The sequence below is a fragment of the Gymnoscopelus microlampas genome, assembly GCF_963454915.1.
Source record: "Gymnoscopelus microlampas genome assembly, chromosome: 19".
In the NCBI taxonomy this organism is placed as follows: Eukaryota; Metazoa; Chordata; class Actinopteri; order Myctophiformes; family Myctophidae; genus Gymnoscopelus; species Gymnoscopelus microlampas.
Window position 1 is genome coordinate 16,930,912 of NC_139956.1, and position 16,531 is coordinate 16,947,442.

Here is a 16,531-nt window from a genome sequence, read left to right on the forward strand (position 1 = left end):
GGAGAGACAGACGCTAGGAAAGCTGAGAGGTACTACTAGAGTAGACAGTGTAGGAGAGACAGACAGACAGTAGGAGGGCTGAGAGGGAGACAGTATGTTTTCTGAGTAGTTGGTAGCAGCACATCATCACTCACCTCCGAGACTGAAAACTAGGACACATCACAGCAGAGTGTGTGTGGTGTGTGTGTGTGTGTGTGTGTGTGTGGGTGTGGGGGTGGGGGTGTGGGTGTGGGTGTGTGTGTGTGTGTGTGTGTGTGTGTGTGTGTGTGTGTGTGTGTGTGTGTGTGTGTGTGTGTGTGTGTGTGTGTGTGTGTGTGTGTGTGTGTGTGTGTGTGTGTGTGTGAGAGAGAGAGAGAGAGAGAGAGAGAGAGAGAGAGAGAGAGAGAGAGAGAGAGAGAGAGAGAGAGAGAGAGAGAGAGAGAGAGAGGTCAAGGAAGAGAGATGTAAGTAAAAAGAACATGAGGAGATGAGGAACAGAGGAGAGGAAGGAGGGAAGAGGATGAGATAAGATGAAAGGAGAAAGTAGAGGACGACAGGAGAGACAGACAAAGTGAGGGAATTTTAATTTAAAATAGATTTTAAACACGCCCACATCCTTCCTCTCTCTCTCTCTCTCTCTCTCTCTCCCTCTCTCTCTCTCTCAATCACTGCCCCTCTCTTCTTTACTCCATCCCTCCACACACACACACACACACACACACACACACACACACACACACACACACACACACACACACACACACACACACACACACACACACACACACACACACACTCACGCATGCACGCTCGCACATCAGTGTGTCTGTGGGTTTTATGCATATTGAACCGATGAAAAGTACTAACAAGCGTGTGACTAAATGATAACTACATTGGATCCACTGGAACACAGGCTCTTGTTCCATTTCCTGGACAGTAGCGGTTTTGGACATACAAGGTGTTCATTTATGGATCACAACTTTAAACGGACACAACTTTGTGATAGAACTTCCTCAGAGTCGCACAGAAACATTTGAAGTTGGCTGAGGGTGGAATTGTTTTTCTGCAGATCGATTACACACAGGGCAGTGATGAAAACACATTCATCACACAAACAATGATGCACTGTATAGTGATACTTCTATTGTCATGTCTGCTAAGAGCAATCTGTCATTTTTTGGGGGGAGAGCCCACATTCTACGCTTTGACAATTCACTGGCTAATGTTCATATATTTTTTACATTTAAGATATTTTTTTGGTGGGGCTTTTATGCCTTTATAGATAGGACAACCGGCTGACAGGAAATGGGGAGAGAGATGGGGAGTGACACACAGCAAAGGACATCAGGAACGGGATTCGAACCCGCGACACGCTGTCAGGCTGGCATTGCAGCCTAGGGTACCTGGACTGGGCTGGACCGCCACGCTGCGGCCCAGGCCAGATATTTTACATTTAGGACATTTTCCGCGCGTGCGTGCGTGCGTGCGTGCGTGCGTGTGTGTGTGTGTGTGAATGAAAAATGAAAACAAGTTAAAAAAATAATAATAATAAAGTATACACAATAGCGATTATATTTTTGACGTGCGTGCGCATGCGTCCATAGGTGTATGTGAACTCTCTCTCTCTCTTGCATAGTCACCACCATGCCCTCATCCAAGATGGCTGCTGCCAACAGGAAATAAGACACCCCAGTCACCTGACTGAATAAAACATGAGGGGGGGGGCAGAGAGAGGGAAGACGAGGGTGAGGTTTAGAGGAAGAGGAGAGAGAGGAGAGAGAAGACATGGATGGATGGATGGATGGATGGAGAGAGAGAGAGGAAGAGGGAGGAGGAGATGAAATAATCTCAGGATAACGATGGAGAGAGATGAGGAATGGAAGATCAGAGAAGAGATAGATCGATCAATGAGAAACTAAGCTAAAGGGGACGAAGAGGCAAGGAATTCTCTCTCTCTCTGTCTCTCTCTCTCTCTCTCTCTCTCTCCTCTCTTTCTCTCCCCCCTCTCTTTATCTCCCTCTCTCTCTCTCTTTCTCTCTCTCCTGACGAAACGCCTCTATCTAGGGGAGGCCAGGTTGTCATGGCAACTACACACGTGCCAGGAGAAAATAGGCGTGATACTGTCACGCACGCACACACACACACACACACACACACACACACACACACACACACACGCGCGCACACACGCACGCGCATGCACACAGGCTCTGGTTGGTTCATTCAATAATTGATCGTCCTTGAGGGATTCACACGTGGCAAGCAGAGAGGACACACATGCGAGTGTATGCGTGCATGCGTGTGCGTTTCTGTGCATGCAAGTGTGTGTGTGTTTATGTGTGCTACATTATGAAGATCTATTCATGTGGATTGCTACTTAACACTGATACATTACTATCAATCTCTCCCTCTAAATACAGTGTCTCTTTATTTAATACTAATCCAATTATCCATCTATCTATCTCAGTGGTTCCCAACCTTTTCTGAATCAGGGCCCAGTTGAAAATCTTGAAAGCGTTTGCGGCCAACCCACCTGGCCACTTAACAGATGGGTGGGCTGCATGCATTTTCAGAGCATATTTATTTTTTTATGATCAATCATTCAACAATCGATTGTGTTCCGGCCTAGATCAATGGAGCCAGCGTAGTACATTTGAAGATCTTATTTATTGGTGTCAGGTTGTTTTTGGGTTGTTTGTGTGTGTGTGTGTGTGTGTGCGTGTGTGTGTGTGTGTGTGTGTGTGTGTGTGTGTGTGTGTGTGTGTGCGTGCGTGCGTGCGTGCGTGCGTGCGTGCGTGCGTGCGTGCGTGCGTGCGTGCGTGCGTGCGTGCGTGCGTGCGTGCGTGCGTGCGTGCGTGCGTGCGTGCGCATGTATTTGGGTTGTACAGTTCATATGAAAATCTTCACTCTCACTCTCTCTCTCTCTTTTTGTCTCGCTCTCTGTCTCTCTCTAGTCTCTGATGTTATTAGTTGTTATTACTCCATCAATCATCTGTCAATCATCCTCCCACCACTTTGTTTGTCTTTCCGTCTGTCTGTCTTTCCTTCTGTCTGTCTTCCCATCTATCTCTCTGTCTATTATCTGTAAGTTCTAAAGGAGCAGATACATGTAAGCAGAGTGTCTCTCACAGTTACACTGTGTGTGCAGTATGAAGTGATGTGACAGTGCCAAAGTGACAGAGGTGTCACAGTGATACAGTGGGGGGGGGGGGGGGGGTGAGAGGGGACAGTTCATTTGATGATGGAGATGTTCAGTGTTTAGGGCAGCGATTCCCAACCTGTGGGGCGTGAGGATATGGGAAGTGTCTCCCCAAATAATTCTCAAAACACTGTAGCCTACCGTTGACAAGTTCATTCAAAACAGAAGGGTTGAACCTATCTCTATACTGACTACTATATCAAGCTGAATGGGTGGAAAGCCCGTCTGAGACCCTGGCTGGGGAAGCGGGAGGTCCCAGGATTGATTTCCGCGGGCCCTGGCAATATGTCGAGGTATCCCTGAGCAAGACACTTTAACCCCTAACTGACCCCCCCCTCCCCGCGCTCACTTGAGAAGTACTCAGCTGGGTGAAGCTGAAAACTGAATTTCCCCAGTGGGATGAAATGGGTCTTATTGTCAATATGCAATCAGTGAACTGAGGGACTTGGATCTCGTTCAATGAACGAACCCATACGGCAGCATTACTGAATGGGAGGATCATTACTGAACGTACTCTTCCCTCAATGCTGTTTCCGTGCGAACGAATGAGAACAACTGACTATTAGATCAGTGAATGTAATCTGATCCCAGAACCCAGTCTGCCATTCAGTAACCGCATGCAGGAACACACAAAACAACACGTTTGTACCGGTATCTAATACTAGAAGACTGCTGACAATGTCGTCAGATAGGGGAGGGAGGAGGGAGGGGCGGGGGGGGGGGGGTGGTCCTCTCGGTAAACTGTGTAGTTTAGGCCATTCATCAATCAATAAACATGTTTACACAGTTGAAAGATCACATTTCCATCTAGTCTACTGTATATGCAGCTATCAGATGACAACTAGCTGTCAACAGCCAAGAATGGACAGCAGGGGCTGACAGGGACGGACAATGTGAGCGCTCATGGTCGTAATGCTCCATGATGTACTGTACAGTGTGGGCACATAAATCCTGAGCTTTGGCCTTACATTGCAAGTGATTTACTCGTACGGTATGAGTAGTAATACAATAACATTTCTAAAATCGTACAGTATAAGCCCAGCTAGACAGCTTTGTTGGCCTCAGTCTTGACAACCGATGGATAAAGTAAGCCCAGTACAAACCCCAGTACTTCAGTGAAAGTATAGATAGTAAAATATTACTCAACTACAAATGAAATTCGCTCTGTCATATTTGTACTTGAGTTAAAGTACTGGAGTACTTGCTTTTTAAAAATACTTAATTATTCAAAAGCTTTTAATGAATATTTAATAAAAGTGAAAATAGCAGATCTACAAGCTCACAACACGTCACAATGCGACAGGTTGTGAGCTTGTAGATACCAGATAGGCTATTTTCACTATGTTTGACATACAGTAGGTCATAAGTGGTTAATTCATAGTAATTCTTTCCCTTCCTAGAAATCTAGTGAAGTCAAAAGTACAATATCTGTCTTTGAAGTGTCGTAGGAAAGGAAGTATCCAAAAATACAAATGTACTAATGTACTAAAACTGTGAAAGCGTCTGTTTCATTTTAGATTTTAGCGTTGGCTATTCAAAAATAGCAGATCTACAAGCTCACAGCGCGTCACTTCGTGCCGCGCTGCGAGCTTGTACATCTGGTATTTTTGTACTTTTTTGAAAAATCGCGAAAGTGTGAGAACTACTGATTTAGAAGGCATTTGTAGAATCAGCCTCAGGTCTTAATGGGTTAAGTACAGTACTCAAGTAAATGTACTCCGTCACTGTCACAACTGCCTGCCTGTGAGCCACTGGGCTGACCCCATGCACCCTCACCAGCTGGAAAAGGCACTGCTGGGATTGGTTCACCAGCGTGTCCACGCGCAGAGACCACTTCACAGTGATCCTTAGAGACATGGACTGCACTCAGAGGAAATTCAAAGCTGATGAGCCATGATGGTAGTAGCATCATCTGTGGAAATAAAACTTCTCTATCCCATTAAGACCTGAGGTTTCGATTCCGATTCTACAAATGTCTTCTAAATCCTAACAGTTTTCTGAAAAAAACGTATGTTTGTATATCAGTGGTGCTCAAACTTTTTCATGTCAAGGACCCCAAAAATGATATCGTCACCTTGCTAAACTAATGGCCTAAGTCATTTTTTGAGGAAAATTATATTTTTGCCTAAGTCAGCTCCTCATGACACTGGCCACCTCTGGTAAAATCGCCCATATCCTAATTGAAAAGGATCATGCTGTTCACTCCCCTTTTTGTGACTTAAGCCAAATTATTTACTGATTTAGGCCATTTTGTAAAAAAAAATTGCCTAACCCTAACCCTAAGTCAGATTTAATCCTATTTAAACCTATTTAAATCTCTTATGTTACATAACTGACAGACAGACAGTGTTATTTCTATTTCGATAGTCATAATTTGTTATAAACATTTTGGGTGAAATGATTAAGAAATATCATATAGTTCTGTTTTTTATCAGTTTTTTATTTTAAAGATGATCGCTTGAAAAAATAAACATATTCAAAGATTTGTAAAATGTTTCATATTTCAAAAATAGCAGATCTACAGGCTCGTTGCGCGGCACAGAGTGCCGCACTATGAGCTTGTATATCTGCCATTTTGTAATAGCCAAAGTGTAAAATAAAAATAGCTAAAATCTAAAATGACACAGATGCGTTCCCGGGTTGAATGGATTACCTGAGGCCGATTTTACAAATGTCTATCTTATAATCAGTAGTTCTCACACTTTCAAGGTTTTTCTAAAATGGTCAAAAATAGTAGATGTACAAGTGCAATAGCAGTGTCAATAGCAGACAAAGTGACTTGCTGTGAGCTTGTACATCTGCTATTTTTGAATAGCCAACGCTAAAATCTAAAATGACACAGACGCTTTCCCGGTTTTAATGGGCTATGCAAATTTGCAGGGAGTTGTGCAGATGTATTCGTTGATGACCTGCTGCTCCAAGCACTGTAATCAGTCTGTAATCAGCTCGCCAGATGATTTATATTAGGTTTTAATTGAACATTAAATCACGTTTACTAAATATATGCGGTGGTAATTGCACGCTCAGGCCCCCAGATGATTGCAAACAAGGTCTTGTAATTCAGAATAGCGTGAGCAATGTGTTGTACTGTTGTGTCTCTGTATGAATACAGAGACTTTCATAATTCATACAGTACATGTAATCCATGATAAGCTGCCACCAGCTCTCAGACAGTTTGCCATTGAAATGTGCTACTTTTGCTAATTTTGAATTTGAATCCTGAAAACTAACAGTTTTGGACACATGCGGTTTCCACCCGGCGATATATCATTTGTCGCACAAAAATAGCAAAAATCGCCGATCTACAAGGTCACAATGAGATGTGATGCAATGTATAACATTACCTAAGCTTATTAAAATGATGCTATAGAATAAGATACGAGTATGACTCATTAATTTGATCACGAGAGCCGCATACAGAGAAAGAGAGGGAAAGAAAGAGATGTCTGCACCTGCGGTCTTTAAGTTTTACTGCATACAATATTTTAAATTCAAAATGATATATATATATATATATATATATATATATATATATATATATATATATATATATCGAAATTCGATTGGTGGGATTTCTTGAAGGAATTTTCAAACGTCATTTTCAACAACACTGTTGTCCTGTAATGAGGAGAGCCCCTCCATGGTACATCCATTCCAACACTGGATAACATTATTGAACTGGGAGTGACTTATACTTTTATTTTATTGCCTCGTAAAGCATCAGTGGTGACACAGGCTTTCTATATTAAACCCCTGCAGGTCTCCATTCTAGTGACACATAAACACATAAACAAACTTGCGCACACCCACACCCACGTACGTCGCACACACACACACACACACACACACACACACACACACACACACACACACACACACACACACACACACACACACACACACACACACACACACACACACGCACAGTACCCATGAGTGCAGATGAATGGAGTTGTTAGATGTTATTATTGTCAACACTGAGCAAACATAAAAGACTTATGGTCTGAGACTGGACAGCGACATATGATATTATGACGCTCCGAGCAACCAAGCTGCTATTGTTTTTGTTATTGTATTTTCAATGCAGTGCATGGTCATGCTTCAAAAACCATAAGACCAACAAAACACCGTATTGGTAGGTGGTATAGGGCTGGGCAATTAACCCAAAATATATCAAAACTGGTGTGGTTTAATAAAAAAATCAAGAAGCAGTTTTTTGTAAACATATTTTGTTTTATTTCAGTTAGACACTTAAACTCAGGATTAACCATTTACCTGAATGTCATTGCATTCAGATTGGCGGTGTCATTCTGCTCCTGTGATGTCACAGATTACCTGTGCAAGCCTGACACAGAATCTGAGATCACAAACCCCCCCGAAGCAGAGCCTAAAATACAGTTATTACATGAACATAACATTGAACCTTTCAATGCTTAGTTAAGATACCATGTATCACAGTACAATCGTCAGAATCATCCATTAATATGGAAACTAAATGCCACTGGGAGGAGGAGGCTGTCAATGATGAGCATGTAGAAAGAACAGAGATGTTGGTCTGCTTAAAAAGAGCGCCTGAGTTGCACTGTGGTATGAGGGTGTGTGTGTGAGTTAACTTGTAGCGAATGAGAATGAAGTGAGGTTGAACACGTCGCGGTGCGACGCGTTGTTAGCTTGTAGATCTCTCACATCCTGTATCCTTCCTCCAATATGTCGCTTATCATGGCTTTGTCTCTCTTTCAGCTGACTTTCTATGTTTTACATGCTGTCTTTCACTCTTTCTTCTTCTCTCTCTCTCTCTCTCTCTCCAGTCTATGATGTTATTAGCTGGTATTATTTCATCAGAGAGAGGCTGCCTTTCATTGATCTATTTCTGTCTCTTTCATACACCTCTCTCTCTCTCTCTCTCTCTCTCTCTCTCTCTCTCTCTCTCTCTCTCTCTCTCTCTCTCTCTCTCTCTCTCCCTCTCTCTCATCTACCTCTCTCTTTCATCACTTTGTAGTGGGTTGGATTTGTTAGGGAGATGGAGGGATCCCTGGCTCTGCTTTTGATACCCCCCCACCCCAATTCGATTCCATTTGTACACTCTAGGAGGTCCATTTGGAACCCCTTAAGGAACCCTGAGGGTCCCTGGACCCCACTTCGAGATCCAGTGCACTAACATACATACGCTGTCTGTCTGTATGTATTTTATAATAGCCGATCTACAAGCTCACATGTAGATTTTTCATGTATTTTTCGTACTATGAATAATATATGGTCATATATATGCACATTTTGTCAGTGAAAACATCAACCAAAAAATAATAATAATCTTCGCCTCCTCCATATGGCGACTGCCAATTATCACAGACAGAATTGTGCCAATGCCTTAGCTCTTGGCTTGGGCATTCCTGCAATCTGCAAGCCTCCCACAACTGATTTATGGACATTACCGAGACTGTGTGTCGCGTGAGCGTTGAACATGAATCAGCCATCCCACACACACACCCTCAGGGAGAGTCTTATCTGCTCTGATGTCTGTGTGGTGACAACTACTAGTGATTATGTGATGGCAAACAGGCCAATGTAGGTTTCTGGTGATGCACAGCAGTGGTTCTCCAACTTTTTCATTTCAAGGATCCCCAGTTTGGTATGTATTAGGCTACCTTTGTACACTCTCAGAGTTACAGATCCTTAAATGACCCCTTTTCACCCATGTTCAACCTATCCTCCTATAATAGGCCCTCACTATTGCTCATTAACAGATGGTTCCATTTCTGTCTACTCACTCTGTGTCTCAGAGGAGGGCTGTGGACAGTTCAGGAACCTGCCTATACCTGTGGCATCATTTCAAACAAGACACTTTTATTATTGCAAGAACGATGGCTTCTATTTCAGCATGCTAACTTTCCAGGAAAAGGCTGTAGTTTCTATTGGCTGGTGTAGTAGCCTATGCCAGTGGTTCTCAAACTGTTTCATGTCAAGGACCCCCAAATGGATTTATTTGGCCGCGAACCCCCATCTGAAAATGTTTAGTGCCAGGGACCCAGCCTCCTGTGAGGGTTCCTAAGTATAAATCATTTGGCTGGGGAACCTCTACGATGACCCCATGGGGGTCCCCGAACCCCACTTTGAGAACCAAAGGCCTATACAGCTACCTTTAAGGGTTCCTATACAGTATAATTAATTTAGCTGGGAACCCCTGGAACCTCTACGATGACCCCTGGGGGTCCCTGGAAAACCACCTGTCATCTTAGGAAATGTTCTCAACTTGCCCTTCGCCAATTGTCCCGCCTTCCTCCTCGGTTATACTGATGCTGTGCATATCAAGCATCCGCCCCCGCATGACAGACGCTGGCGTGTCCGTGGCGTTTCTAACTGATTCATATCACTGAGACATTCCAAAGGAAATGTGCAAGTCACAGTGAGTGTGCGTGTGCATGTGAGGGAGAGAAAGTGTGAGAGAGTGTGCGTGTGTGTGGGCGAACGTGCATGTTTGTCCCTCACAGTGGTGTAAGTAACTACTCAAGTACAATTTTTAGGTACTTTTACTTTATTTATTTTGTATCATTTTATGTATTTATTCACATTGCAAACATTCTAACAGCTCATGTATTACAGTAAACATTCAATACCAATGCATTCTTTTTTCCTGCCTCTTGAGCTGCCAAACAGACCAAAAGACTTTAGTTACTAGTTACTTTGCAGATTTAGATTACCGGTATCAATAAGCCCCATATATTTTGCCAATTTGAATATAGCCGATCTACAAGCTTCCAACGCTTCGCATCTTCTAGATCAGCTATTTTGGTCATTTTACTTGGGTAATTTAAGTATATTTTTACTTTTTGTACTTTTACTCAAGGGCTTTTACTTGTGAAAGAGTATTTTGGTATTGCAACTTAACATTTACTCAAGTAAAAATTCTGAGTGCTTCTTCCACCACTGGTGTGTGAGAGAGAAAGTGAGAGAGCGTGCGTGTCTGTGAGTGTGCGTTTGTCCCTCCACAGTCATGTTTTTCACTGGCGGTCTGACAGGAACACAGTGAGTGTGTTGTTTGGTTTTACTGTGCACTGTACACACCGCTGGTTCTGCTGTGTGCCACGGCTTGTCGGACTGGGCTGCTCTTCTGGCTGAGATAGTGGGAATATTGATTGCTCTATGGCTGGAGCTGGCAGGCGGGGGGAGAGAGAGAGAGAGAGAGAGAGATGTGAGTCAGTAAGGTTTTGCACACTGTTTAATCCAGAATTGTCTTCAGAATCAGTGAAAAATACTACACCCCCCTTTAAACTTATGTTGTTGTTTTTCCTCCTTTTTAAACTGAATTGAGATTTTTTTTAAATAGTAATAATAAAAAACAAAATATAGGAAACAAAAAATAAAGGGATATTTTCTTGCGACCCCAAAACATTGGGGAAACAGTGCTTTGGACCATTACAAAGTCCATACAAATGCATCACATTACTACAATTATATTTACCTATAGTATCAAATCAATAGTCTATTGTTGGCAGTGTATCCAACGTCACTCATCTGTGTTGAGAACAAACCAAAAACTATTCAGCATTGCTATTATATTTACGGTCCAATACATTCTCAACTTTTGTTCAAATAGCAGTGCTGCCGAATGTAACCAGGTGTGTAAAAAAGTCTATACATAAATTGTAATAAAATAAAAATAAAAAATAGCCTTTCATTCACATCTTGAGTCGCAGTTGGGAATCCTTACAAATTCTACTGATAAATAGCCATCTGCCCAGGTTAAACACTGGCGTACCATAAATAATACATTTTAGGAAGGAAGGAATAGCAAAATCTGCCCTGGAGCCACGATTGAGCGAACCGCAACATGGACTAGAAGTGAAGCGTACTCAGACCACCTCGGGAGGTGGTCTGAGTACACTTCACATCAGACGGCCGTCTCAGCTCTTTTGGAGTGTTCACTTTTGCGTGTAAAAATAGCTGAGTCATGGTGTCTGAAGGGGCTGAAAGTGTCAATGTGTGACTTTCTCAGTGGTGGAAGAAGTATTTTTGCTTGAGGAAAAGTAGCAATACTGCCATATAAAGATACTGCATTAAGAATTTTACTTGAGTAAAAGAAGCATTGGTATTAAAATATACTTAAAGTACCAAAGTAAGAGTACATTAAAAAATTCAAAACTTTTCAGAATTCTTTGAAAATAGATCTACTAGCAGATAAGTACAAGCTCACAACACGAAGCTTGTAGATCAGCTATTTTCAAATGGCCAATGTGTAAAACTGGTCTTATGTGGTTAATGTATGTTTTCCAATAATAATCTATATCTGCATATATTTCATGGTGTTTTGCATCCCTACAAACAATCTGAATGAGTGTAAACATGACCATTTTGATAATATAGCTTGTCGTGGCACAATTATGTATGGCATGATGCCACAAGTAGTTACTTTCCACCACATGTTTCTGTCTCTATTCCTTTCTCTCTCTCCGTCTCTTTCTGTCTCTCTGTCTTTATCTACACCTCTATCACTCTCTCCATCTCTTTCTGTCTCTTTCTTTCTCTTCACCTCTATCACTCTCTCCATCTCTTTCTGTCTCTTTCTTTCTCTTCACCTCTATCACTCTCTCCATCGCTTTCTGTCTGTCTACATTTATGTCTCTCTGTCTTTCTCTACTTCTACTCCATCTCTCTGTCTGTCTCTTATGAGCATTATTGATTGGCTGTTCTTCTCCGCTCTCTCATCCTCCTTGGAGACAGATAGAAGTATCGATCTCTGTCTCTCATGTCCGATCGCTTTTGCATCAGGCATTGATTTTGTATTAAGCAAACTCTCAGGTGACTCTCAAATAATGCAATCGTTGAACAGACTCAGAGGATCCGTGTTGACCTAAGAGTTTGTTCAGTCGTTTTTTGTTGTTGTTGGTGCGTGCGTGTGTGCGTGTGTGCGTGCATTCGTGCGCGGCACGCATTTGTGTGTGTTTGTGTGTCTACCACCTGTGGACATGTGGAATGCCCTTCCACCACAGGTCTTGAGAGCTGCAGTCTCTGTTGGAGAACAACTGCTACTGTTCAAACACGCGTTTGCGGAATGCCCTTGATTTTGGACCTCCATGTGTGCATTTTATCTGCTGTCTTGCTTTTTGCGATTAATTATAGTTTGTGTTAGAGCTACACTATGTAACTTTCCTCTTCTACCCTGGATTTGAACCCTGTTTCCTGCGCAAGTGCTTATAGATATAGATATATCTTTTTTTGGCTATTCTGCCTTTATCGAAAGTGTACAGTGGAGATGGACAGGAAACAGGGAGAGAGAGATGGGGAGAGAGACACGCAGCAAAGATTGTCGGGAAAGATTGTCGGGATTGTAAGTGCCCGGACCTTGGACCGGGCCAAGTGCTGCAATTTTGACCACTGAGCTAATCTGCTTGTTTTTGCATGTAAAGCAAAAAGCTAAACTAATGAGCCTCAAAACACAAGTTGAATTTGATCTATTGTTTCTTGGCCAGCTGGTCAGCATAATCCTCTCCTCTCCTCTCCTCTCCTCTCCTCTCCTCTCCTCTCCTCTCCTCTCCTCTCCTCTCATTCCATCATATCTTTACTCCAGTCATTCCTGTTCTTTCCCGCTCACTGCAGCCAATGGCTTTGACTTAATCAGTCATTCCAGCCAATCACTGCTGTCCGGCTGATCCAATTATCCAGTCAGAGCTAACAAGATGATGATTGATCTATGATGGAGTGTTTTGTGGAAGTCAATTGTGTTTGTGTGTGTGTGTGTGTGTGTGTGTGTGTGTGTGTGTGTGTGTGTGTGTGTGTGTGTGTGTGTGTGTGTGTGTGTGTGTGTGTGTGTGCGCGTGTGTGTGTGTGTGTGTGTGTGTGTGTGTGTGTGTGTGTGTGTGTGTGTGTGTGCAAAGGAGCAGTGGTTCCACTCCGACTTACTCACAGACTTACTAATCGTGAACTGCCTGAGCTTCTCAGCTCATCCCTAAGGGTGATGCCAGCCACACGATTTTGGCAGCTTGTATCCCTGATCTCATTATTTTGGTCATGACCCATATTTCATGATTGTAGGTGACAATAGGGACAAAGATGTACATGTCTAACAGACCAAAATACAGCCCCCGCCAAACCCTACCCGGGGTTAAAGTGGGCTAGCCTGTTTTATATCCCAGGGTATATTCTAGTCCAGTTTCTACCCCAGGGTATAAAACAGGCTAGCCCACTTTAAGTGGAGCTAACTCTCCATAGTCCATGGAATACAAATATTTTCTAATGCGGGTCCATGGACGAATACATATTAATTGGCGGGACATTGACATGAAAATGTTACCTGCAACCCGCAACTACAAGTGACTTTACAGAAAAACATGCCCAAAGTCGCTTATAATAAGCAGACTTGGCAACGCAGCTGTAAATTGATATCTTTGCATTCTGGCTCAGTTCTCTTGTCAGTGTGGTACTGGATATCATATCGTTGCCGTCGGGCAGAAACCTCTTATCTCCATATTTTAGCTTTTTGTGTCTTTTTTCCTAAATCAACACCCACTTGATCATACTGCAGCGTCACACAAAAGCATGTAGTAAGTAGCAGATCTGCAAGCTTGAAACGTGGTGCAAAGTGACACATTTTGAGCTTGTAGATCTGCTACTTTTGCTATTTTGTAACAGTTTTGGACCATGAGTTTTCCACCCGACAGAGACGATATGTAATTTTTACAAATTTGATCTCTCCGTCTCTCATAATCCTTCTCTCTCTCTGTCCTTTGATGTCCTTGGCATGGGTTAGATCTGATTGTCATTGATTTGAGATCATATCAAAACCATCTGTCTGTCTGTCTGTCTGTCTGTCTGTCTGTCTGTCTGTCTGTCTGTCTGTCGTGCGTGTGTGTGTGCGTGCGTGTGTGTGTGCAGGTCAGCTTCCTCAGCAGAACATCCTATACACTTCTCCTCCAGCTTGCAGAATTTGACATTTAAATAGCAATGTGTCATGTGCAGGCGTACCTAGTAATTAAAGGGAATGGGGAGATGACACTAATTGGTTTAGTTCATGTTAATCCCTAAACAATCTTCTAATAAAGAGACTAAGTACAACCCCTCTGCAGGGTTGTATTTACTTACTTTGCGGACAGTTTATGTGCCGTTTAAAGGTGCTGTAAGTGAGATGTTTTTGTTAAAACAAAGTTGTTGTTTTTTACGTCAAAGCTCTATATTGTGATATTAATCATTGTAGACTAGATTGTTTGTTCAGTAACAGGGGTCTCCCTGTCTCTCCAGCACTTTAGTAAACAGAAAATACATGTTCAGGTGCTTGCCAATTTCATCCATTCAGAGGAGCAAGACCTTATTGACTATTTTGCCAGGGGTGCAACATTGCCTTGTGCCGGCCCTGCAGAAGAGAGTACCCATTTATTTATCAGCTTAAATTTGATACTGTTTTTTTTTTTTTCTTCTTTTTTTTTTGGATAATCACTTTCAATTTCCCTTGTTTATCTTGGATGAATACTCTCTCCTGATTGGATTAAAGCGTGTATCCCGACATGGAAATGAAATTTTCTTTTTTACTAAAGAGATGTAGGGACGTGAGAGTTGTACACGCCCTAAATCCACTTCACAATGCGTCGCAATGGACACACAATTTGTGAGCTTATAGATCTGCTATTTTTGCTACTTTTGAAAATATTGTTTAAATTGTACCCTTTCATATGAAGCTGCAGTTTGTCCTAACCGTCCATTCTGTCTTGGGTTTTGTTAGAACCTCTCTTAAAGACAATCAATCTAATAGGGGACCTCCGTGACACCGATGTTCGCGCACACATGCACACACATACACCTAACATAACATTGCCAGCTGTACAGGCGGAGTCGGTTCCGCTTGGAAGTCCTCCTGGTTTAGGCCACACTTTTGTTTCTTCTCCCCTAGCTCCTGCGGTGATGCTTCCTAATTCTAATACCTAGCTCCTTGGCGCAGAAATAAGAGACTTGACTCGAGTGGCAGAATGGCATGCCAGCTTTTACTCCCAGTTGCAGTGAGACTAGAGGAGCTGGGATAGGGTGACCATATTCAGTGCATTCTCTGGGCACAGTGCAGCAAGCCTTTGCTTTGATCTGAGCGAAGGAGCGCAGGGCGGAGTTGAGTTATGAATAATGCACGCTCCGGGGTTTGGGTCGGGTATAAGTCCGCCTCTCGGAGTGTGCTTCCAAACGAACCATTGAACGTACGTTGTATGTGAATACTTATGCATTAATGGTCTGTGACTGTGATACAGGCAGTGGTGTAAAGTAACTAAGTACATTTACTCAAGTACTGTACTAAAGTACACTTTTGAGGTATTTTTACTTTACTGGAGTATTTCCACTTTTCAGTACTTTTACTTCTACTCAACTACATCTCAGAGGTAAATATTTTACTTTTACAAGTATATATATTGTATATATATTGTACTTTTACTGTACTTTTACTTACTAAATATACTTTTATTATATTACAAAACACACATTAACCACTTGAGCCTTATTGTATACATAGGCTATTTGAAAATAGCAAGCTCACAACGCGCCGTGATGCGACGCGTTGTGGCCTTTTAGATCGGCTATTTTCAAACATTTTAGTACTTTACAACTTTTGGTACTGAAGTATATTTTGATGCCAATACTTTTGTACTTTTACTCAAGTACATTTTGAAATCTGGACTTTTACTTGTAACAGAGTATTTCTACATTGATTGCAGTATTGACCCTTCTACTTAAGTACAAAATGTGAGTACTTTTTCCACCACTGTACACAGCACGCGCAAAACCCAAGACATTTGAAGGAATTCATAACCCCCCCTCCACAGTCTGGACAGGCCCCATGCAAAAGAGGACATGTCTGGGTAAAAGAGAACGTATGGTCATCCTATAAGCTGGGACAGAGCAGAATAATGAGCTGAGACTCAGCCTATAGTGTCATGGTCGTACAGTCATTAAGTCTCATTGGGTGATTATCATCCTGTCTGGCTGCACCACTGACCCCTTGACCTTGAGCCACTGACAGGTGACAGCGGGGACAGAATGATCCCTCGCTGGCCAATCACAACGGGGAGCTGTCATCTCCATGACAACCAGCTTAATCCTTGAAAGCATGCAAGTGTCTAGTGTCTGTTTCTTTTCTCTCAGTAGAAGAGTAGAGAGAGACCATCTACAACCACTGCACAACTACTGTATGGACTAGTTATAGGACAAAAACTTTACTTTTTCCCCCCAGGAATTAAAAACATAAAATAAAACATTATTCAAAAGAATTTCAGAAATTGTCAAACAAAAATAATTAAAGAAATGAAATCCCATACATTTCAAAACCTTTTAAGAAATAGAGAAAACAGCTGAGCTTGTAGATAGGCTATTTTCACTATAAAA

At 42.3% G+C, this 16,531-nt stretch overlaps 1 protein-coding gene across 1 annotated transcript in view; it reads left to right on the forward strand.

The window, feature by feature from the left end:
• LOC311035399 (endophilin-A1-like) overlaps positions 1-16,531 on the forward strand; it is a gene marked incomplete at both ends in the record, with an annotated part of 43,192 nt that overhangs the window by 16,541 nt on the left and 10,120 nt on the right. The gene's annotated exons all lie outside the window — the stretch shown is intronic.